The sequence below is a fragment of the Scleropages formosus genome, chromosome 4, assembly GCF_900964775.1.
Source record: "Scleropages formosus chromosome 4, fSclFor1.1, whole genome shotgun sequence".
Taxonomy (NCBI): Eukaryota; Metazoa; Chordata; class Actinopteri; order Osteoglossiformes; family Osteoglossidae; genus Scleropages; species Scleropages formosus.
This window is the reverse complement of record NC_041809.1, coordinates 2,107,801-2,118,681: the sequence shown is the minus strand read 5'-3', so window position 1 is coordinate 2,118,681 and position 10,881 is coordinate 2,107,801. Positions and strand designations below refer to the sequence as shown.

Genomic DNA, 10,881 nt, shown 5'->3' with positions numbered 1-10,881 from the left:
AATGAGTGAGCCCTCCACATGAAAGTAGATCCCATCCTTATTTTAAAGGTGTGTGGAGAGACTGCCAAGAGCTCGGTAGGGATGGAAACGCCATCACAGTGTGCATGTGTATATTTTTTTTTTGCTCATCTTTGTATGTCAAGGTGAAAAAGGTTGCTTTTTACACAAGAGCCTGGGTTCAGCAGGTGGCACAGTGGTTAGGGTTCCCTCCGTGCGCTCAAAGGACCCAAGTTCTAATCCCACATCTTGTTGTAGTGTCCTTGATCAAGGTACTTACCCTGAATTGATACAGTAAAAATATGCTGCTGTATGAGTCAAACACTATAAGTCTTTTTGGATAAAAGCCACATGACAATAAATTGCTGCCATAAGGGATTAATTTTTGTCTTTTCATCTCACATTGCATAATAGATAAATGTGAAATAGGTTCATACTTTTTTGTTCTGCACTCTATAAATTTAACTTATTTAAGGGTTTGTGCAGTGGAACCAACCAGTGACAAGTGAAAAATGATAATTTGTTATGACTATTTTTATATGTCAACATGACTCTGTTTCAGATATTTTGTCTTCAGACAAGAGAAACTGGACATCAATACGAAGCCAGTATTACCAAGGCAACCGACCATTTGAATGCACCCTGGGTCCAGGAAAAAATAGAAACATCAATTCAGCAAGTTCAATTTGCAGGTGTACTTAATATCGGTCACAAATAACCAAACATTCGAAAAAAACACTCCTTTATCTCGCTCTTATATTTATTCATTGAGCTAACACTTCTCTCCAAAAGTGATTCACAATACCTACAGATATTTACCCACTTATACAGAGGGGTAATTTTACTGGAGCAATTTAGGGTAAGTACATTGCTCAAGGGTACTACAGCTGAGCTGGAGGTGGGACTTAAACCTGCAGTGTTGGGGTCCTAAGACAGCAGCTTAGTCACTACACTACCAGCTGCCCGTTACGGGTTAAAATCAAGGCACTTAACTACATAACTATTTCAAAGAAAATGAGCAAAAGCCCACATTAACAATTACTTTTATTCATCTGACCGACACTTTTCTCCAAAGTGTCAAACAACTCATACAAAAGATGACGCAGCTCTATGTCAGTGTGAAATAAGACAATCCCCATTTTCACAAGAAGCTTTCCAAAATGTGAGAAAAAATACTAAACCCATCTTATTAAACTTCCCACAAAAACTTGGTAATTTCGTGACAGCCCAGGCAAAAGGAAAACAAAGACTACAGTCTTTTGACAAATTTAACATAATGGCTGTTTCCACAAATGCACTATGTACTACATGCCTGCGATGGACTACTGTCCCACCCGGGTTTTACCGTGCCTTGCGCCCTGTGCTTCCAGGATAGACTCTGGACCACCACGACTCTGAACAGGCAGTTACTCATAATGAGTGAAAGGATACTTTGATACTGGCTCCTCAACTGTGTGTAGCAACAGGTGACTTTTACCTTTACCTCTCAGTGAATAAAAGGTTAATGATGCAGACCCCCTTTTGATTTATGTGCTGGTGAGGACCTGTAGGCTACTTGAAAGTGTAGCAAGACTTACCTAGAGTAAGTTAAAAATACCCTTTGTTCTTAATATTTTTCTTGATTCTGAGCTATATTAAAACTGAAACCAATTTAAAATGAGGGAAAATATGAAGATATCTTCACAAACTCTAATCAGTGTTGATTATTGAGTGGAGCCAATAAACGTGCAACATGCATCGTTTTGTCATTGATCCTCGACCCTTGGGAACACCAGACACAAGCTGTTAACAGGCTGTAAACACTGTAAACAAGTTTGCGTAATTGATGCAGCTTCCGTTGCATTAAGGGTGCTCTTTACTGCGAACGATTGGAGGGGTAAAAACAGGCTGCGTTTGCTTGTCCTCAGACATTTTTTTAAAGCATAAATGAAATCAAATCTTTGAGAAGTCAAAACGGGACTGTGCATAACATGAGAATCTGATGTATACCATAAAAATCAGAGGTAAAAAAGACTATATATATATATATGCTTACGGCAGTATTTGCTTATGATCTTGAATATTTGTTGGGGAAATCAGTTGGGAAAAGCTCCTTTGACTTCCAGGCTGCAGCACTCATGTAAAACACTAGGTTTTACAGTAACTAGACGTGTCAAACTTGCACTGTATCACCAAGATTTCCTGGATCATGTTTCAGAGGTTCAGGGTTTCACTCAGTTATGTGGCTGAATGAAGCAGTCCTACAGTGTGTGTGTATCATACTTGTATTTGTTGCAGGGTGAAATATAACATTTGGCTTCAATCCGCGCTGTTACCACACCAGGAAGTATGAAGCGCAGTATCTGAGACGTGTGGGGGCGTCCTGTGTGCCGACAGCAGCCCGGCTGTGCCTTTTCCCACCTGTGTGCTAATTTGAAGCAGAGCCGCAGCCGCCGAAACCACATGTACCCTTTATACACACACCTGAGAGAATGAAAAATTTAACCCAGTGTTCTGGGAAGCAAAATTTACATTGCAGATCCATTCATTCCAGCCGTTTTTAATATTGCAGCATTACTACCACTTTTGAGCATTACACAAGCAGGTCTGATGGGAACGTCACATGAGGGCACACCCCGCCCCCCGCCCCCACCTGACTGGGGCCTTCCACAGGTGTTCTATTCATTCGACTGACAGGGAATTTAATTATTCTGTAACGAGAAAAATTTAACTTTCACATGACGTCTGGGTCCCCCGCTAGAGAAGGCCACCCATTTTTGTTTCTCCTCAAAGGTGCTGAAGTGCAACCCGCCATACTCACACTTCCAGCGTTCCACTTTAGAAGACGATTCATTATTCCTGAAGATGAGAACGACCCGCTGCAGGCAAAACAAGCGGAGGCCGCATTTTTTTTTTTTGTCTTATGCCTGTTTTCTAACAGGGATAATTAACTTCAGAAGCCCCAGATGCTGGCAACTGAGCCGTTTCCCTGCGACGTTTCCAGGACAAAAATCATTCTCATGCCCTGGATTCAAACTGAAGGGCTATGAACTGAGAAGCTTGTATGCTAGGAAGGATGAGGGGAATTACCATAGAAATGGTCAGGAGACAGATGAGAGCTGCCGGCTCCTTGGGCACTCTCCACTGCCGCTGGGACGGGTTCTGTCAAATCCCAGAAGAGCGGCTCCTGCTGCCGCCGTCCAGCTTCCACGAGGGTGGTGTCAAAGTGGCGATCGCCGTTCCTCCATGGAGACCGTCGGCAGCGGCAGCTGGACACAGTCAAAGACCTGCAGGAGAAACGTTGCATCGTGCATGAGTATGCTCCACACTGTCATTTGTACGCTTCATTTTCAGGAAAACACTGCTGGCTTATTTAGATCTTGCAACTTTTCGGCCACTTCTTCCAAATATGCTGCTTAGTTTATCCTCACATAGCCAGACTAATGGGAGTGCAGTCACACGATTGACTGTTCATTCCAATGCACCAAATATGCTTTATTTAACATGTGTTAAGAGCTGTATTTCTGGAATTCTCTTCACATATTTAAATTATGTGGTTTTACTTCGGACACTTCATTATCAAATCTATGCTTGCAATAATTTATTTTAATTGCTTAAAGTTTTATACAAGTAAATCACTTCTAATATTGAAATAATGAAATTTCTATAACACTTTGGTGATGTTTTTCCCTTTTTTGGAAAATTAATACATTTTTTAAAAATAGTATTGCGCTGCACTTCACTGTTGGGTTATTCCAGTACCTGGTCATTTGAGGTCCGGTCATACAAGGACAAACAATATCTATCTTTCAAAAGCTGGAAGATGCTAGTGCAGACGGAAATCCCATATGAGGACCTGACAGGTTGTTTTAAGCTATTCAAAAGTGTCCACACCCTGGTTAGGAAAGCCAGCTGTGTCCTTCCAGACTGTGGGGTCTCATGGTCTTTGTGGAAACTACGAAGGGCCGATCAGAACGCAAGCAGACTTGCTCGGCGTCTTTTATTTCTCTTTCTCTTAGAACCAAGAGTGCAGGTGAAAGGCTTTGAGCAGAAATGTGAAAACATAAAGGAGACATGCAGCAGGAAGCAGGAGTATCCATCCCATTTAGCTCTCAATATCATCCTTCACGACAGAGCCTGTGGAATCCAACAGCCTGAGAACATTACTTTGGGCTGGAAGTGTTCTTCTTCTTCACTTCAATCAAACCTTGGGAGCTGAAGTGAAGCCTTCGATTGAAATCAGATCACAGGAAGACGTGATGATGAATGTCAATAGCAACATCTGGGTGCAACACCTGAAGGCTGCAATAAACTAGTCAGTATAAGAGAAGACGCTCAGTCCTGCGAGGATCCGACTCGGTTTGTAACACTACCGCACTAACCTGACCATCCTCTTAGGCAAACGCGATCCTTCAGCATCCTGTTTCTCAGAATCCACGACTCTTCTTCATTACTGAAATCCACCACATAATGGCAAGACAAAGTTAAGGAGTTCTGGAGGACCCCAGGAAAACATAAGTTGAGGGTAAAGTAATTAGCATGAAATGATTACAATTTTTGTTTTCAGTTTTCATAAAACACAGCACAACGAGTGTAAAGGTGATTATCGAAGCAGAAACTCTAAGTTAAAGAGAGCTAGGAGCACTATTCCACGCTTTAACACGCCTTACTGAGCCCTTCTGTGCCATTACTTCAAGCTTTGTTGTGCAGTTGAAGAAGCAGTACCAGATGGAAGCCATGGTCCTCGATGATGAAATCCTTTTCATCTCTCGCCTTTGCATAACAAAGATCCATAGAAAGCTTTGTACGTACAGCAGCGTGTGTAATGTAGAGCCATTCTGAAACTGATAAATACTTCTGTGTCATTCTGCCGGAGTGGCGCTGCACTTCTGAAAACCCAATTCGAGCCACTTAACACCAGAGCTGAGACCACAGAATGTGACCCAAAGCTGTTCTAGGGATTTGGACGAGTAATTGAACAGAACAGTTGTTGTTAAGTGTCGTTGAGTCAGTGTCAGCTCTTGGTGACAACACAGGTAGTGTCCAGAACGTTCCGTCCTCAACGTGTGCCCTTAAGGCTGGAAGCTGAGCGTCCATTGTCACTGTGGTTGAACCCATACATCTGAACTTTGCACTTTCCATTTTCCAGCTGCAGTTTGGCTTCCACTGTTTCAGATTTTCTTTTCCTGTGTGACAGCATCAGCTACTTCATCTATCACTGAACATTATCATCTGCCACCAACACTATCCTATACTGGCGCTGCCTGATATAATGGAGAATCATTCTCCAGGGTCAGGAAGTTTAGTCTGGGAGCTCAACTTTCCACCATGGGCAGCCCTGATAGGAGTTTGTCTCTTGACGGTATAAGTTTCATACTATAAATTGCATACACAAATGTCCTTGCTGATGCCATACCTCAAGGAAGGCAGACCAGTTCAATCCATCAGTTTTTGTGCAGCACTGGGGGAAAGCTACATTACATAACATTTTGCTAATGGATGGTCTTTCTCGAAGTCCCAATAGGGCAGAAATTGACAAAGGATGATTGATAAAGCAACACTAGATTAAAGGGCAGTCAATCGATAATCTCCCTCTTCTTGATAAACTTAAAGTCCAATTGTTTCAGCCATTCCCACTCAAGGTAATGGCTGTCATGTATTGAAGAGGTTGAAGGAACAGCATTAAAAACCCTTATTACAAAAGACAACATCCAAAAAAATCTGATTTCATTCTTTCAACAAAATGACTGCTAATTAAGACTGAAGCTGAATCAGACAGATCTGTTTCAAAGCCTAAAAAGACACTGAAATGCATCAATTACTAATATTTTAAATAAAAGGTGCCATCATTGGTGCAGCATTAGCCTGAAGACAACATAATTGAAATGGAGTATAAAAATATCAGTGTCTTTCACAGGAGTCTGGAGACACAAAATGCTTGAGAGAAAAAAAACATGTTCATTTTGTTGTTTTCTTCTTACATTTATTCATTTAGCAGACATCCTTGTCTGGAACAGAGACAGGTGAGCATTTTTAAAACCATTTTCAGAAAGCACTTTGTATTGTGTATTATTTGTCATCTGACACATTACAACACTAGTTGGCATGCAATTTTGGAGACACAATCAATCAAGCAGCAAAACCTTATCCTTTCCAAGCTTACCGTATCTAGATGGACAAGTCAGTGGAGCTCCTGGTCAACTTGAGGTCTTCTGGCAGGGATGATGAGCGGTGAGGGAGACCACTAGTTCTGGATTTGATCTTAATCAACCTCCTCTGCTGTGAGGGGATCATCCAGTGCATTTTGGTGCAGGCAGTTGTACAGGGAGGGGAAAAGATGAGGGCAGATGTGGGGATGTGAGAGTAGGTAGGTGGGAGGTGGGTGGGCTGAAGAAGTAGTGAGCTGTTCTTTACGCTCTGTAGCAGCGGGAGGTGATGGATAGCAAACGCCAAAAAAGAACTCCAACAATTAGTCTGGGAGACCTCAGATGAGGAGGGATGTAGCCTATATATGTTAGAAGTCGGTGAAGACAAGGTGGAGAATAAGTAGTGGAGGTAGAAGTGGGATATTGGATGAGGTGTCAGAGATGAGGAGATGGGGAGGAGGCAGGAAGTGAAGATATGGGGGCAGGTGGGTGTGAGTTGGAATCAAGACTGGATAGAAGGCCGGGTCAATGCAGGGATGGGGGCGTCAAGCAAGGCTTGCACGAATTTCATATCATCGGGATCACTTAGTACTGCCCCCCATGTTTGGATTTGCAGAGAGAGAGAGAGAAAATAGCATCTGTGCTTCACCTCATAAACCCAAAATGAAAAACAATAGAACTCAAGCTAAAATTTGTCTCTTAACGCCGGAGAACTCTGTTGGCGCAGACATGCAAGTATTTGACCGAAAGTACTCATATGAACACCCTGTTCCAGAGTGCCACTGGTGCATGCAGAGTTGTTGAGACGTGCGACGAGGACGTTGATCTCACGCCGATCGAGTGCATGAGCTCAGTGCACCCCTAGGGCCGCAGCGCTCCAGAGTTTCCGCTTTAGCTGTAATGTACCGCGCGGCTAAATATATCCTGATAGGAAAACGGTCTGCTGGATCCTGTGACTCAGTGAGCACTTGCAGGAATGAAGCTCGACGTGGGCCGATGCATTACATAAATTACATTTAAACAGCCCAGGTAGGTCATTCAGATATTCAATACGGCACTTCCAGAACCTACACGAGATTTGCCAGATTAGGCAGTAGCCGCTGCGCGTTCGATATATCGACATCCCAACACTGAGAGCTGAATTCAATTTCCCAACAGTTAGATGCATCTGAAGGTTAATATGCTGCTTTGTTAATCTATTGTGTAGTGCGGAGCACGTTCCACACCCCCTCCTCCCCCTCCGTCCACCACCCCCTCCCTGTGACCCCTCCACGAAGTCGTGGCTCGTGCAGATGGACACAGGATGTGCCATTACTGTCGTGCACAGTGATGGATGGTGGGGCCGAACTCTGCACAACAACTATCTGTAATCCACTGTGGCTGCATTAGCGGGGTCGTGTGGGCGGGTCGATGACACCCGGAGCCCATTCCGCTGTGTCGTCCAGGACATATCGCCCCTGTCCCAAAAAGTGGGGGGGGGATCCTCAGTCTGCCCCGTTTCACCTTGAGACCTGTCAGATGTGTTGACCCTCCCCCAACACACATGCATGCACACAAACACACACATGCGTGCGAACAGCAGTGCCATGGAGATCTGGTGAGCCTCAGGTTCTTGCTGCCACTTTGAAAGCGGCAGGATTGGAGCAACCACACCTTTCCTCATCACTAGATGTTTCACCACAGAAGAAACAAGAGCTATAAAACCGGCGACCAAAGTGCTCGGCTAATTTAGAGTCCTGGAGGTCCAGTGATTCCTGGGAGACTGCGACACTGTCAGCAGCTTTGGTACAAACCCGCTGAGACATCAGGTCTGCCGAAGGAAGCTCAGCACACAAATCACCCAGCCATCTCTAACGCTCCTGCCGAGCGGGAGCTGCTCGCACGTCCAATTACAGGGCCGCATGCCGGTCTACTCGACCGCAGCACCTTCCCCAAACTCTTCAGCAAGGAGACCGCAGTAAACCAGCTGGCACTCTGCATGGGTCAAAAAGAACCACAGGGGAGCTCCTGCATTAACAACCAGGGCTGTTGGTGTGGTATTACTGCCATAGCAGAGGGCAGCAGGTGGCGCAGTGGTTAGCGTTGCCTCAATGCACTTCAAGGCCAGGGTTTCAATCCCTGCTCCTACTGCAGTCCCCTTGATCAAGATACTTACCCAGAATTGATACAGTAAAAGTTACCCAGCTATATAAATGGATGAGTCACTGTAAATAGCTTAACAGTAAAAGTTGCGTTGGAACAAAGTGCTCGGCTAAATAAGTAAAAGCATAATAATGTGTGTGTGCGTGTGTAGGGGGAACACTTGTGCTCCAGCTCACATTTTTTCATTATCTCTCCTTCAACAGACACAGTTTTCCTGATAGCGTTTAATAGCTTTTATGGGTCACATTACAGACTTCTCTGTGGTGGCCTTACCGCAGTATTCTTGCGTGCGCCAGCAGTGTGAAAGGACACCGCGCTCCAGTTGTGCGAAGGGACAATACGCTTCGTTTCTGCCCCCGTCGCATTGTGACAGCGCAGGGAGTAGCACTGCGCCGCTGTGTCACACATCACGGACCCGCTACGCTCGGCACATGACGAATACAGTGGCACAATAATGTCACGGCAGCAAACAGCAGAGACCTGAGTGAGGGTAAAACGTCAAGCAAGTGTATGCGCGCGTGTTCGGCTCGCCGAATGCACGATTCACGGCATTTGAGATACGTAGCAGAATTGTTTAGCGTTTGACTTATGTGAAGCTGATAACACACTTTTAATATTTCTTCCTGCTTTACCTATCAGCATATTGCCCTCCAAATCCTCCTGGCGAGGCTCCATAAAACAGGTATATTTCCATCTCATATATGCTGAGACTTTTCTGCATCACTGCAACAGGGCAATAAGTCGCTGGCTTGGTGGCACTTTATGTGTTACATCTGTCGATCTCCTAAAATCTGCCAGTTTACGATTCTGCTGGTGCTTCGAGCTGCTCCTGAAATTCTTTAGAACACATCTTAGAAGGACATCCAAGGTGAGAGTCCTAGAGAGACGAAGGCCAAGAAATCAGGACAGCAAGTGGCGCTGTGGTTAGAGCTCTCACCTTGAATTAGCTTATTTTATTGATGGGTTTTCCCAAGCAACTTGATCCGGTTTACCATTTAAACAGCAGGGGAATTTTTACTGCCTTAGTTCAAAGTAATTACATTGGGCAAGGGCACTAGAGCAGGAGGTGGGATTCAAACCTGTGTCATTCCAGTGCAAGGCAGCAACTTTAAACAACTACGCCTTCTGCCTCGGATTTTGGGGACCTGGGTTCTAACACCCCCCCCCCCTGTGAAAACAGTGAGTATGTAGCATCACAGTGCCAACTGCCAAAATATTTAAGTATTTATTGTCAAACCATTAAACACTCTTAAGAGCATTACAATGATGTACACTAACTCACAGTAACCGTTTTTCAGCATCAGAATATTTCAAATATAAAAATGAGGACGTAAATACACCTCAGACATCTCTCTGTGGTTTGGCTTTGTCTACCAACCAGCTAATATGATGAAGAAATGTGTCCTGTGAGCGAAGTACAGCCGATGCGTCTTCTACGCAATAAAGCAAAGCTGCACCACTGATTTAAAGTTCTTATGATCATAAGCATGAAGCTTCTGTCTGCTCCATTTAAGACCCATATTCACATCATTTTGAATATTTAAAAATAAACTACTGGGGGTCACGCCGGCCATAACAGGATTGAGCAGGGTGTGATCCCCATCTCACAGTGCAGGGGCACTACATTAGTGTTACATTAGTGTGAGCATATTACTTGGTGCACACACTGAATGGCCAGCAGGTGGCGTAGTGGTCAGAGCCATTGTTTTATAGTGGAAAGACTCAAGTTGAAACCCCTACTCCTACTGTAGTGACCTTGATTGAAGAACTTACCCTGAACTGAAACAGTTTAAAAAAAAAAAAAAAAATCATCCTGCTGCTTAAATGGGTAAATCAGAGTAAGCAGCTTAATGTCCAAAGCTCACAGTGTCAGTCACCTTGGAGAAAAGTGTGAGACGAATCATTTCCTGCATTAACCTGGCTATGAGCAGCACTCCGCAGGAATTTGCTGGCTAAGGTCTGGAGAACGACAGAAGATCGGCGGCTCATATTTCTCACCTTGAGCTCTGCGGTTCAGCACCGATGGGTCACCCTGCTTATTGCTGAGTGGGCAAAGTAGGAACGCACCCTGAGAGTAGATAACGCAGAGCTGTAGAAATGCCAGACTTAACTCAGTGCTAAGCTACAGAGGAGTGAGCCAGTTGGTTTTAACCATGACATCAACCTTTACTGTTGACCCCACCGTGGGATATACAATGATTCCCACACGCATGGGAAAGGAAGGCAGCTTTGGGGAGCGGGAGACGGCAAACCGAGTGAGATTCCGTTTGGGGGGATGGATATACAGCCTCCTCTCTATTTTACTTTCACATCCTTTGCAGATGGGAGTATATCTGGGTCCTCCAGTCGTATCTTCAGATGTTTGCACTTCTTGCGTTTGACGTCTCCTGGCCTTTGAAACCGTGCTGAAGGATAGAGAGCAGCGGGCAGCGATTACCAAAGCCAAGTCCCCACAGTCATCATTAGCGAGATGAATATACAAACTGTCATCATGAGGGGAAGAAAGGAGAGCAAAATGAACAGATATCGGGAGGAGTTCTCTCGAGTTACGTGACAAGGGGAGGAGAAAAAAAACAGGACACAATACGACCATCGTTTCCTTTGAGGTGGCAGCCAG

General features: G+C 44.6%; 1 long non-coding RNA gene across 1 annotated transcript; it reads right to left on the bottom strand.

The window, feature by feature from the left end:
* Positions 1-1,839: 1,839 nt before the first annotated feature.
* Positions 1,840-4,931, bottom strand: LOC108926978 (uncharacterized). Its single transcript, XR_001965517.1, has 3 exons — positions 4,702-4,931; positions 4,359-4,429; positions 1,840-3,263 (listed from the first exon to the last, which is right to left on the bottom strand). It is a non-coding gene; the product is annotated as an uncharacterized LOC108926978 (long non-coding RNA).
* Positions 4,932-10,881: the final 5,950 nt, after the last annotated feature.